This window comes from Bos indicus x Bos taurus, chromosome 15, assembly GCF_003369695.1.
Source record: "Bos indicus x Bos taurus breed Angus x Brahman F1 hybrid chromosome 15, Bos_hybrid_MaternalHap_v2.0, whole genome shotgun sequence".
NCBI lineage: Eukaryota > Metazoa > Chordata > Mammalia > Artiodactyla > Bovidae > Bos > Bos indicus x Bos taurus.
In genome coordinates, this window is record NC_040090.1 from 38,087,913 (window position 1) to 38,101,440 (window position 13,528).

Here is a 13,528-nt window from a genome sequence, read left to right on the forward strand (position 1 = left end):
AGATAAGTCTTTTGGGCAAGATTGCAAAAGGCTGCAATTAAAGTGTTTTCCATGCTCCTTATCTCATCTGGAGCTCAGGGTCTTCTTTGAACTTCATTTAGGTTGTTAGAAAAATTGAGCTTCCTTCAGATTATGACTTAAGTTCTCATTTTCTTGCTGTCTATCAGGCCAGAATCACTCTCAGACCCTAGGAATATTACCCAAACGGGCAGTTCAACACACACTCTCTTCCAGCTCAGCAAGAGCACACCTACTGCTGCTTCTTACCACTTTTAAGCGCTTACCTGATTAAGTCAAAGCCATTCAGAATAACCCTCCCCCCTTTTTTCACATGAGCTGTGCTGTGCTTAGTTGCTCAGTTGTGTCCAGCTCTTTGTGATTCCATGGACTGTAGCCTGGCAGGCTTCTCTGTCCATGGGGATTCTCCAGGCAAGAATACTGGAGTGGATTGCCATGCCCTCCTCCAAGGGGTCTTCCCAACCCAGGGATCGAACCCAGGTCTCCCACTTTGCCGGCAGATTCTTTACCGTTTGAGCCACATAAGGTAACATAATTTCAGAAGTCATATCCCATCATATTTATAGAACCTGCCCAAACTAAGGGCAAAGGGACTATATAGGACATGAACACAAGAGAGGGTGAGGTGGACTCTATCTTAGCATCTTAGAAACCTGTCTACTACATTATCCTTGAGTTTTCACGTTTCTTCACACCTATAATGAATTCATCAATAATTCCAGATGGCTATGTCTATAAGATAAACTCTATATATGACTATTGCTCATTATCTTACTTGTTAAAAAACTTAGTCAAGCTACCATCTTTTTTAGATCATTTTAAGTCTCTTAGTTGTTACCACTGCCTCCTTGTGGTAGCTCGATTCTCTGTCCTCATCCAGAAGACAGAATGATCTTCCTAAAGCTCAAGCATGTAATGTCATTCTCATGTTTAAAATGCTCCAATTGCTTCCCACAACACATAGAAGAAACCCAAAATCTTTATCATGACCTAAAAGGTAGAACACGAATCACAACTTTCTATCATCTACTACTCTTTCCTGTTTTTCAATTTTGCGCCAACAACAGTGGCCTTTATTTTGTCCCTCAAAACATCCGACTGGTTTCTGTTTCAAGCTTTTGCATTTGCTATTTCCTATTCCTGGAAGGTTCTCCAAGTTCTTCACATTCCTCTTATCTTCTTTCAGGTTTAAACTTAACTATTGCATCTCCTGGCTTCTCTGATGGCTCAGCAGTAAAGAATCTGCCTAGTAATGCAGGAGACGCAGGTTTGATCCCTGGGTTGGAAAGATCCCTTAGGGAAGGAAATGGCAACCCACTCCAGTATTCTTGCCTGGGAACTCCCACGGACAAAGGAGCCTGGTGGGCTACAGTCCATGGGGTCACAAAAGAGTAAGACACAATTTAGGGACTGAACAGCAACAACATTGCACCTTCAGAGTAGTCTTTCCTAAACATCCCCTATCCCCTGGCTCCTAGTAATGTTTCACCACACCATATTCAATCATCTTTAGAGCAGAAAAATCACATTAAGATTTTTATTTTCTTGATATTGTCTTTCTTACACATATCCCAATATCCTACCTTGCCCCGGAATGAAATTTCTTTGTGGAAAGGTATTCTGTCATGCTCGTAACCAAATACCCAGCACATGGATCATTGCATGGTGTATGGTGAGTGCTACACAGTTATTTGATGTACCTTTTGGCACTGAAAGTAAGAAAGAAATAAGTAAATTATTAGGGGACATTTTTCAGAAATGTGGGGCAGAAGAAGCAAAAGTTAGGGTTTTTTTTGACAATTATAATTATTTTAAAAATCATTCTGATGTGTCTTGAAGTGTACACAATGAGGAGTAACACATTATCCATTGGAAATACTGGAAGAATCATGGTTTTGGGATTTGAAAAACTTGTGTTTGACTTTTCATTCTTCCCTAAAAAAAAAAAAAAAAAAAAAATGTAAACTTGGAAATCTTACTCTGTCTCATTCTTGGCTTTCTTACTTATAAATGAGATAATATTTAATTTTTTATTAAAAATAAATGCAATACAGGCTTCCCTGGTGGTCCAGTGGCTAAGACTCCATACTCCCAATGCAGGGGGCAAGGTTCAATCCCTGGTCAGGGAACTAGATTCCACATGCCCCAACTAAGACCCAGCACATTCAAATAAATAAATAAATAATAAATATTTTAAAAAATAAATAAATGCAATAAATTTTGCAAAGGATCCACTAAAGTTTTCAGAATGTAAATGATGCTCAATACATAACAATTTAATTAATAGCCTGTTTAATTTTAGTGTTCTCTATTTAACAGAGGAAAATAATTGAAGATATAATAATAATTGAATATAAAAATAATTGAAGATATAATAGATAGCAATAGTAAAAAGGCAGAACAGAAGTATAATAAGGATTGTGAAAGTTGAGAGCTAGGTAGTGTCTCAGAGAGAGAGATTTCCTCCTCTATCCCTCTTAAGTTCTTATGGATGGAATAATAGTAAAATTGACACAAGACAGAGTAACAGGAGAAAAAGAAACTAATTTAATTTGTGTATATGAAGGTCTCATGGAAATGGGATCTAAGAAGTGGCCAAAGCAGGTAGCTTTTACACTTTTTAAACAAAGAAAGATTAAATTTGTGAGAAATTGACAAGAAAAAGAAAATTAGGCTTTGGGTGTTCAGTTAGCAAAGAACTTAAACAGATTTGGGGCAGTAAATTTAAAAAGTAACATGGTTTGTTTCCACAAACTTTTCAGCCCAAATTCCCCATCTCTGGCAATATCTTCAGATGCAGGGAATGCACCTTTCCCATGAGAGATTTATTTCCTGCTTTCAGGGGGATGGGGAAAGGAGGGTCAAAATGTCTCACTTGCAGTGGTGGTTTCTTATGTAACTTTAACTCAAAACAATCCATATGCCATTGTTAAATATTTGGGGGTCGTCTGCCCTGAGCTCCAACAGTAGCATCACACCTTCTGAGGAAAATCAAAAGAGTTATATTTTTTGGGACCCCAGGGGCTGTAGCCCACCAGGCTACTCTGTTCATGGGATTTTCCTGGCAGGAATACCAAAGTGGGTTGCCATGTGCTCCTCCAGGACATCTTCCCGATACCAGGGATCAGATCCAGGTCTCCTGTGTCTCCTGCACTGAAGCCTGATTCTTTACCACTGAGCCACCAGGGAAGCCTGGAATGCAGGTTAAATAGCCCCACAGCTCTGAGAAACATCCCTTCTGTAAGGACTATGTATCATAGGCACAAAGTTGGGGGCCCAAGCATTTTGTTTTTGTTTCTAAGCACGGCAGTCTCTGATCTCCTCTTCTTTCACTCACTTTTCTTAAACCGTCTGCCTCATATGTGTTTTTCCATCATTCCTGTGATCATCCATAATTATCTCTCCATTTCAGGTCATCATTTCCCAGATGCACAGAATGGAAAGCACACTGAAGGCATGCCTTCTTCACATCCTTGAGGATCTTTTAGAGGAGGAGTTGGTTAAGTTCAAATTTCAACTCACAAACATAGCTCTAGCTGAGGGATACAACCATATGCCTTGGGGCACTATCCAGCAAGCAAACCCAGTGAGACTTGCTGACTTACTGATCCAGTATTATGGGGAAGAATACTCCAAGACTGTGACTCAGGAGGTCCTGAAAGCCATAAACCAGCGCAACCTAGCAGAGAAGCTCTGCCAGGCAACGGAAAAATGTGAGTCAAGACCAAATCTACTCCCGTCTGCAGACATGGCTCAAGACTTTTCCTGAAATCTCTGCATTTTAACTAATTCAACACACACATTGAGAGCATAAAATATAAAAGGAGTTTTGTGTCACAGTGCTTTTAAAAATTATTTTTGAGATAAAGTTCACATCTTTCCACATCTTAGCCATACCTGAGTTTGATTCTGATGCTTATTCTGTCTCTTCAAACTGTGGGGGTTTTGGTTTGTTTGCTTTTTACCATGCCTTGTAACTTTTTGTTGAAACTCAAAAGAAACTGAGGTAGATAAGCCTTTAAAGTCAAGTTCTATATTTATCTGGCTAGGAGTTAGGCTGTGCTATTTACTCTGGTATCAAAGACTAAAACTTCCTCCAATGTTCTTGTTTTTTATCCTCGTTGTATTTGAGTTTTCACGGAAACTTCTTAAGTCTGAGATATGCAGTCTTCTCAAGTATATTCCCCTATTATTATAGGAATATTATTATTATTCAGGAAATTTACTAATGGTGGTAAGGTAGGGAGGAAGAAGATGTAGTCTATAGTCCAATGATGAAGTCTCAGTCTTTTAGTGAGCCCATGCCACTTGGCTATGATCATCATAGTCTTAGTTCCTACCCATTATTCAAGCTCCAACTGAAATGCTACCTCTGTAACCATTCCTGTTTCTACCTCAACTGGAAGTACTAGCCCTTTCACCTAAATTCACTGTGTGTTTTCTCCTCAGTTCTTATTGATCGTATTGTTGTTTCCTTTTTTAACTATAATGATAATGTTTGCTCAATAAACAGAGAAGAATTTGAAAGAAAGAAAAAAACATCAGAAATATCCCTACCAAGAGACTAACACAACAAACAATGTGTCATATGGTATCTTCACTGGGATTAATTTTTTTCACCTAGATTATACTCTATATACAGTTCTATAATATTAGAAATTTGGGGGAGCTTAAAACATATAATAAGCTTTTCCCAAAGCAATAAACATCAACTCTTAAGTACTATTTTAAACTATTTATTATCCCATCCTGTTGGTGCTCTGTAAATAATTTTGCCAAAATGCCATTTAAGATATTGTTTCCAAAATATGAACATTATGAATAATGTTGTGAAAATCATCTTAGTGATAGATTTTGGTGCTCATTTTATTTCAGTCCCTTAAATTCCTTAAATTAAAATACATGAGTCAAAGAGTATGAATATAAATACATATATATTTGGGACCCCAGGGGCTGTAGCCCACCAGGCTCCTCTGTTTATGGGATTTTCCTGGCAGGAATACCAAAGTGGGTGGCTATGTGGCCAAGTGGGACCTTCATACAATTATTTCCAAATAATTTTTTAGAACTACTATATTGACTTGGTCATATAGAGTGTATAAGCATGCCCCCTCTTACTGCACTTTCAACAGCATGAAGCACTTTCTAAATTTTAATTTGTAAGGGAGAGTGTTAACACTTCAAAAATATTTAAATATATATTAAATAAATTTTCAATTTATTTAATAAAGTAATTCATGAATACAGTAAAAATTAAAGCATATAGAACATTACCTTGACCCTTCTCTCACAAAATAACCCCTTAGAATTCAATGTTTCTTTTGGTGGTAACTGACATGTCTCTGAATATCATGCTTTTACCCCTCTTCCATAAGTTTATCAATATTAGGTCTACTAGTTCAATCATTTTATCATTATCAACATCACTATCAATATTATTCATTGTTATCCTACCATTAGGAGGTAAGCTTTTTGCTCAGTTATGCCACCGCTTGCTTCCCCACCTACTCTCTTCCCAATAGCAATATTTTTAAATTTATATACAGGCTACATTTGAATTTTATTTTTTAAACTTTTTATGTTGTTCCATTATAAAAGGCACTACTTTGAAATTCCCTAAAATACTTTTACATGGTCAAAGCTGAAAAATTTTTATTTCTTGCTTGAATCATAATAAAAATCTTGCATTTTTAAATTTATAGCTTGTTTCCAAAAGTTGAATGTCAACAATTTATACTATTATACATATATAAATTTTATTCATAACAGAATCAAATGGAGTTCAGTTTTTTATTTTTTGCTCCAGGGAAACCTCTCATAGTCATATTGTTTTGCACATGCATCTTGATCACATCCTTATATTCTTCCAATATCTCCAGTATCCTACCAAGTGAAGGAAGTCCTCTATTCTTCCATTTATTTCTTAGATAATTTCCTCTGGAGCCCACCTAATAAAGGGTATATGGACAGCAAACTTTCTAGGTTGTTAGTTTTTTGAAAATAACTTTATTCTCAAACTTGAAGAGTAACTGGGATGGAGTTAGGGTTCTAGGTTAAAAATCCTTTTACATCATTATTTGGAAAGGATGACTGTCTTTGTTACTTACTGATGGTGAGTCTGATGCCAACCTCATTATCATTCTTTTGTCAGTGGTCTATTCAGCACCCCATCCCTGTCCCAGATGATTTTAAGGTTAGTGTTAAAAAATTTATCACGAAGTAGAAATTTCTTTCCCCATTTCTTGTGCTAGACACTTTAAAGGCCTTTTAGATATGAACACCAGTGTCCTTTAGTTCCACAATGGTGAAGGTGAAATTTACAGTCTTGGCTACAGGCTGATTTCCTACTTAGCTATAAGTAGGTCATTAGCTAGCTACTAAACTTATTCTCAACTAAACCTTAATTTGAATCAGCCTGAATCTCATTTTTTACCAAGGAGTGATTATCACATGAACCATCATTAGAGCTGAGCTAGGAGATTCAGGAATAATCAGTGAGAAGCTTAGAAATATGAGGTACTAATAAACCGGATGCTCAATATTTTGGTAATAATATAAGAGAAACATTTGCTTAAAAGCATCATTTCTAAAAAAAAAGAAAAAAATTGATATCCTTAGGGAAGTCTCTTTAACAACGTTACTTCAATTTCCTTTCTCAGTAAACTTAAAAGTATGGGGAGGAAGACAATATAATTATTAAGAGCCATCACAAGACTCTCCAACACTCAGAAGACCCCCATGTGCTCTGCTGAGATTTCTGTATAAATAACACTCTATTTGTCAGCAATAGCCTAGTTACTTTGACTCATCCTCCTTGTTTGACCACTGTTTTTTCTGTGTCATTTTTATACCCAAGACCTCTCATTCTATGAGATGGTTATTCTTATTTCCTAATCATTCCTATAACATAAAATACCTATATCTTTTCTTGGGTCATTCCTGGGAAACAGATGCTAATGTTGAACTTATTGATGTTAAGCTGCTGGCACCAAGCTAGTGATTGTAAGTGGGGAAGGTGCTAAGCTTCAGCAACACTGCAATTCTGACTCCATGCTTTACTAATGAGAATAATGAACACTATTTTCCCTCCAAAGCTGGATCTTCCACTGAAAAAGTTGCAAAAAAGACAAATAAGAGGAAGCAGGAGAATAAAGCAGGACTGGATGAAGATAAATGGCAACTAACGATGTCAAAGGTTTGTAATTTGCCCTGGGGAAGATATTTTTGCCCTGAAATTGAGTGGAGTGTCTAGACCAAAGGATGCTCAGAATCTCAGAGGTTTGCTGGTTTCCAGATCCTATAGCATGGCATGGTCGTTCCATATTAGCATCAAATGTCTCCAAGGTGTTTTGGAGAAAAGAAAGATCCCAGAGAAATCTGGCTGTGACTTCTGTCTCTGTTGCTCATTCTCAAGCACATTGCTTAATTTTTATGAGTTACTCTTCTCCAAAATGGGAATAATAATAATAGGGGCATTATGAAAATTTATGGTCACTAAATAAAAACCAATTCATTTTCTTTTCAGTTTCTCTCACTAAACTCATTTTCTGCTTCTGTCCATATATACTAGATTACTTTCTATTTCCTAAGCATATCCAACTTTTACAATATTCGGTTTGGCTTTTTTGTTCTCTTTTTCTAGAATGCCCCTACCCACTTACTCCTTTGTGTGATAAAATCCCATTCATTCAGTAATATATTAATAGCTTGCAAAACAGTCAACACAATACCTACATTGTGGTAGGTTCCCTTCTATTTATTTTTAAATTTTATTTTCCACCTATGTTCTTTTCATGATTATATGTTACATCAGTTTGGTAAAGCTTTTCCTCATTTTGCTTCTCAGGAAAATCTAATCACTTCTTCAAACGTGTTATCAGTACACTTTGAACTTTATACCATTTATGGCCCCAGACTTGTATTGTGGGCCATATAATTAACTACTTACTTCTTCATCTCTCTCAAACTTTATTGGTAAGTTTTAAGCCCTCCAGGGCATGACCCTGTTTTATACTTCATTCCTTGGTCATACTATTGCCTCACACATAAAATGACTCAATTTATTTTTGGAAAGAATATATGCATGTATTCATAAATAATAAACAATGAAACCCCTTTGATATAGAAAAATAACAACCATTATCATTGTCTTTTTTATTTCTAGAGATTTAAGAATATCTTTCAAACTAAGTCAAAGAAAACACCCAATGAAACTGCTTCTTCTCACAGAGACACTCAACTAGTCAATAATAAGGAAGAAATAATCCAAAATCAACACTTTCCTGACTTGATCAAGTGGCTTAATCTAGAAAGTTATTATCCCAAAAAGATGACCAAAGTAAATTCTCTTTTGATAAATAAGACCTTCCTCCATGGCACTCAACCAAGAACTGAGGAGGAGCTGCCATTGTGTTTTCTAGAGAAACTTTGGTATTAGATTGTCATTTGCGATATCAAGTTTACAGAGGTAATATAGACAGAATACTTACTGTGTCCCAGACACCGAGAACCACAGAAATAGAAAAATCATTTGAGGACTTTTTTATTGTCAAGGAAACACAATCAACTACAGTACCAACTTGCATCCACCCAGTGGACATACAGATGGCAATTTTTCACTGCACAGATGACTTTACAAGACAGTATATTTTAACCAAACTTTCCATTTGTCAATTTGCTCTCCCACTTTTGGTGCCAAATCCTTGCAATTTCCAAATTGAATTCCCTCTTTGGTCTCTGAGGCAAATCAGGAGAAGCTGGAGAGAGGTGGAAAAAATAGGATGGGAGAAAAAGATTAGGAGTTATAACAACCAGCTGATCAGTTGGCAACCTATGCACACTGTATCTTTCATAAGAATTGGAAAGTATGCCTCTACTTCCAAATCACAGATTTTGAATTCACTCCTGAGTAAAAGCAAACATGACCATTTTTTCCTCCATCATTCTAGGGAAGACAGTAATAGATGTCTATTGGTAGATGGTATGGTGGAAATCTGCTGGTTCTGTCCAGGTGGGAGAGCTGAGGACAGATTTGAAAATTGTATTGCCTTCACCAATCTCCATGGAAATGCTGAAATACATGAGAGGCAGGTAAGGTTCCTGCAGGAGGTCTCCTCGGTCACTGTTATCCTCCTGGCAACTTCTGATTTTGACATAATGAATAGCTCCCTTCTACTTGAATTTTGGAATTCACCCAAACCTCTCATCTGTTTGTTTGAAAATGTAGAAAATATTATGGATAAGAATTATGCTCACAAAGTGAGAATTGGAATTAAGAATCTAAATAAGATAGAATTAGCTGATAAAATTACAGCTACATTAGCAGAGCTGTTGAAGAAATCTGGATCTCCTTATAGTCTGAGTAACTGGGCCAACATGGCAAGGAAGTATGAGTTTATTATTGATGAGGACCAAAGAGATTGCCAAGAAGCAGGGAAAAAAGCAAACATCCTTATGGACATCTTGAGAAAAGTAAAATTATCTGAGATAAAGGGGAAGTTACTACCTCTCCAAGGAGGTCTATGGCATGACTGGTGTAAGAAGGATAAAGAACTCCATCAGCTGCAAGAAAAAGGAAACAAGAGCATTGAACAATACAAGAACGAAATTGAGAAGGAAAAGCTCAAGATACGCTGTGAACAGTATCACAAAGTCATTAACCTTAACGACCTGATGGAGTCCCTGCTTGAAAGCCTGCAGTCCCACCTGGAGACCCACACAGAGCTCTACTTTCTGCAGGTGCTGAGTATGTCAATGGACCAACTAACCACAACAGAGTTAGAGAAGCTCCACCAGAGGCACAGTTCTTTGTTGGCTCAAGTACGAACAGAAAAGCAGAAGCAGTCAAAGAGAGACTCCCTCAGATGCTGGGAGGCTGAGCTAGAAGCTGTTTCCAAAGAAATCAGTGATTCCACCCTGGGAATTGAGCACCTCTTAAGAGAGCTGGGTCAGATCTATGAAGCTTTGGAAGAAGCTTCCTCCCAAACAAATACACTGTTTCTTTCCTTTCCCCAAATGGCTGCTGACCTGATGATATCCGGGGCTCCCATTGAACTGATGGATGGGGATGCTTCATATGTGCCCCTGAGGTGGGTGGCAGCTGTTTTTGACAAGGCCTCTGAAAAACTTGGAGACAAACGTGTGTTTGTTCTTTCTGTCCTTGGCTTGCAGAACTCAGGAAAGTCTACTCTGCTGAATGCAATGTTTGGGCTGCAGTTGAGCCTTAGTGCTGGAAGACATACTCGGGGTGCCTACATGCATCTTCTGAAAGTGGACGAGATGCTCAGAGAACAGCTGGGGTTTGATTTTATGCTTGTTGTGGACACAGAAGGACTGCAAGTCTCAGAGCTCATGAACAAAGCACAAAATGAGGAAAATGAGTTGGCAACCTTCGTTATTGGACTTGGAAACTTAACTCTAATCAATATTTTGGGAAAGGATCTTTCAGAAATACAAGATATTCTGCAAATAGCTCTCCATGCCTTTCTCAGGATGAAACAACTGAATATCTCACCAAGATGCCTATTTGTTCATCACAACATAGAAGAAATTATAGATACAGATCAAAGTATGGAAAGGCAAAGGTGGCTGCAAGAGATATTGGATGAAATGACAATCGCAGCAGCCAAACATGAACAGTGCTCAGGGGTGTGTCACTTCAGTGATGTCATTAAGTTTGATGTCAAGAACCACATCTATTACTTTGCTCACCTCTGGGAAGGGTCTCCCCCAATGGCCCCTCCTAATCCCTGCTATAGCCACAATGTTCAGGAGCTGAAAAGCAGGATTCTTAAGCGTGCCAAAGAAGAATCCAGAGGAAGTATTTTGAAAGATATCAGAACTTAAAGTCAGGGTACAGGATTTATGGAAGGCCTTAGTGAATGAGAACTTCATTTTCAGGTTCAAGAACACTCGGGAGGTCATGGCTATGAATAAACTGGAGACTGTGTACAGGAGCTGGACCTGGGAGCTCAGAAGTCATGTGCTGGACTTGCAGAATCAGCTGACTAACCAGATTCAGAAAGGAGAAGTTAAAGAGATCAAGGGAAGCTCAATTGAGAATCAAGTTGTGGAAAAACATGAAGCCATTAAGCAAGAACTTGAAAGATATTTTCGAGAAGATAGAGATAGAAATATCTTGTCTCAGAGGAAAGGAATATTTAAAGATGATTTGAAGAATCTTAAAGAGGATCTTATAGTAGAAACCATGAGAAAATGTGAGGCTCTAATTAGTGGAAAGAAAATACAAGACCTTTTCAAGGAGCAAAAAGTAAAACTGGAACATAAGTTATTAGAAAAAATCAGAGGGACGGCTAAGTCCCCCTGTAGGAAAGAATTACATGATAAAGAACTGAGAGATATGTTCAACAAGATCTGGTCAGAGAACATCTCCATTCTGTTGCTTCCCACACTTGCATCTGCTGAGGGGCCTGATATTGATATTGAGTTAGAGAATGTTCTCCTGGAGCATTTTAAACAGCACCCCAATATTGTGAACAAAATTCAGTATCGTGGTACAAAGAAAACATTTTCTATCAATTATTCTAAACATGTTATCACCCCTCAAGAGTTCCCAGTATATGGGCCCTTTGAGGAAGAGTTTGAAAAAGATATCGTAAAGAAGACAACAGCTCAAATTGTGAAACTGGTTCAAGACATCATACACAACAGAGAACAACAGAATGAAGGTTACAGTTCTAGTTACTTCCATGAAATTCTGCAAGTGATCCATACTGAAGCTGAGGCTGCATCTCAAGGAGTCAGATTTATGCTGACAAACAGATTTAAACTAGAACTTGCTCTAGAGCTACTGAAAGAGGCAGCAAACCATTTTAAAAAGATGTGCATTGCATTCAAGACAGCCAACAACCCTGTTCTATATTTAGAAAGTAAAAGAGAAGAATTTTTTACTAATTTTAAGTTGGCCTACAAAAACTTCCAAAACACTGACTGATGTCCTTTGGGGTAAAGAATTTCTGCTACTTTATGAACTGGGATAAACACTTGAGGAGCTTATATATTCTTCACCTAGCTTTTTTACTCCAAAATGAAATGAAAAAAAAAATATATATATATAATATGTTATGCTACAAAAATAAAATAAAAATACATACAGGCTGTGAAAAAATCATGCTATTAGTGTTATCAAAAAACCCAAAAAATCCTTAGAGTCAATCCACTAAAGAAAATTATGAAACTTTACTGACACACATAAACATCAAAATAATAGGAGCCACCCACATTTGTGGAAGAGAAGTTGCAGTAACAGAAAATGGTCATTTTCCCCAAAATGAATTTCTAAACTCAATGAAAGTGTAGTCAAAAACCTGACAAAGTTTCCATGAAACTTTAAAAGAGTACAGGAGGTGGGAGGGAGATTCAACAGGGAGGGGACATATGGGACATATGGGTGAGAGGGAGGTTCAGGAGGGAGGGGAATACCTTTGACTGATTCATGTTGATGTATGGCAGAGATCAACACAATATTGTAATTACCCTCCAATTAAAATATAAATTTTAAAAGATTACATTAAAATAATTATTCATTTCTAACTAAAGAACCTAATATAATCAACACTGCAGGAAAAAGAAAAAAGATACCCAACCACATAACCAAATCTTTTAAAAATCCATACTACTTAGAATAATCTAACAAAGACAGAGAGAAGATAAATATAGCAAAGCCACAGAACAATAGTTTAGGAGAAAAAAATCTTGCATGTACACAAATCTGTATATACAGAGGTTGTATTACAAATAAGAAGAGGAACATGATTGTTCAATATATTAAGATGGAAAAAAATCAACAATGTGGAAAAAATAACTTAGGTGTCTACTCATATTAATGAATTTAATGAGTTCTTATGACAAAGAAATTACCTTCCTATGCATACATCTTTTACAAATACAGAAATATTTCAAATATTCAAATAGAAATATGCAAAATCACTGCACAATCACTGAAATAGCAAAAAGAGAATTAGAGTCTATCTAATCAGCTCCCCGGAGAAAGCAATGGCACCCCACTCCAGTACTCTTGCATGGAAAGTCCCATGGACGGAGGAGCCTGGTGGGCTGCAGTCCATGGGGTCGCTAAGAGTCGGACACGACTGAGCGACTTCATTTTCACTTTTCACTTTCATGTATTGGAGAAGGAAATGGCAACCCACTCCAGTGTTCTTGCCTGGAGAATCCCAGGGATGGGGGAGCCTGGTGGGTTGCCGTCTATGGGGTCGCACAGAGTTGGACACGACTGAAACGACTTAGCAGCAGCAGCAGCAGCAGCAATCAGCTCCCAGTGGGATGGAACACTGGATAAATATGGTATGATATGTTCCTACAGTGAAATTTAGACACTATGCTTTCATACAGAGAAAATGCATAAATTAGATCTGTGTATATAAACATAGAAAAATCTCAATAATGTAATGTTCCAAAGGCAAGCTGCAGAAGTATGGATATAGTGTGTAGATTTTGAAACATAAAAGTGATGCAACCAAGTATGTAGGAA

The 13,528-nt window shown here is 37.3% G+C and overlaps 1 long non-coding RNA gene and 1 pseudogene across 1 annotated transcript in view; both read right to left on the reverse strand.

Moving 5' to 3' along the window:
- Positions 1-13,528, reverse strand: part of LOC113905022 — a 147,183-nt pseudogene that overhangs the window by 19,517 nt on the left and 114,138 nt on the right.
- LOC113905626 overlaps positions 8,545-13,528 on the reverse strand; it is a 37,691-nt gene continuing 32,707 nt past the window's right edge. The window contains exon 2 of the long non-coding RNA XR_003514692.1: positions 8,545-8,774. This is a non-coding gene — a long non-coding RNA (uncharacterized LOC113905626). The remainder of the gene's footprint in view (positions 8,775-13,528) is intronic.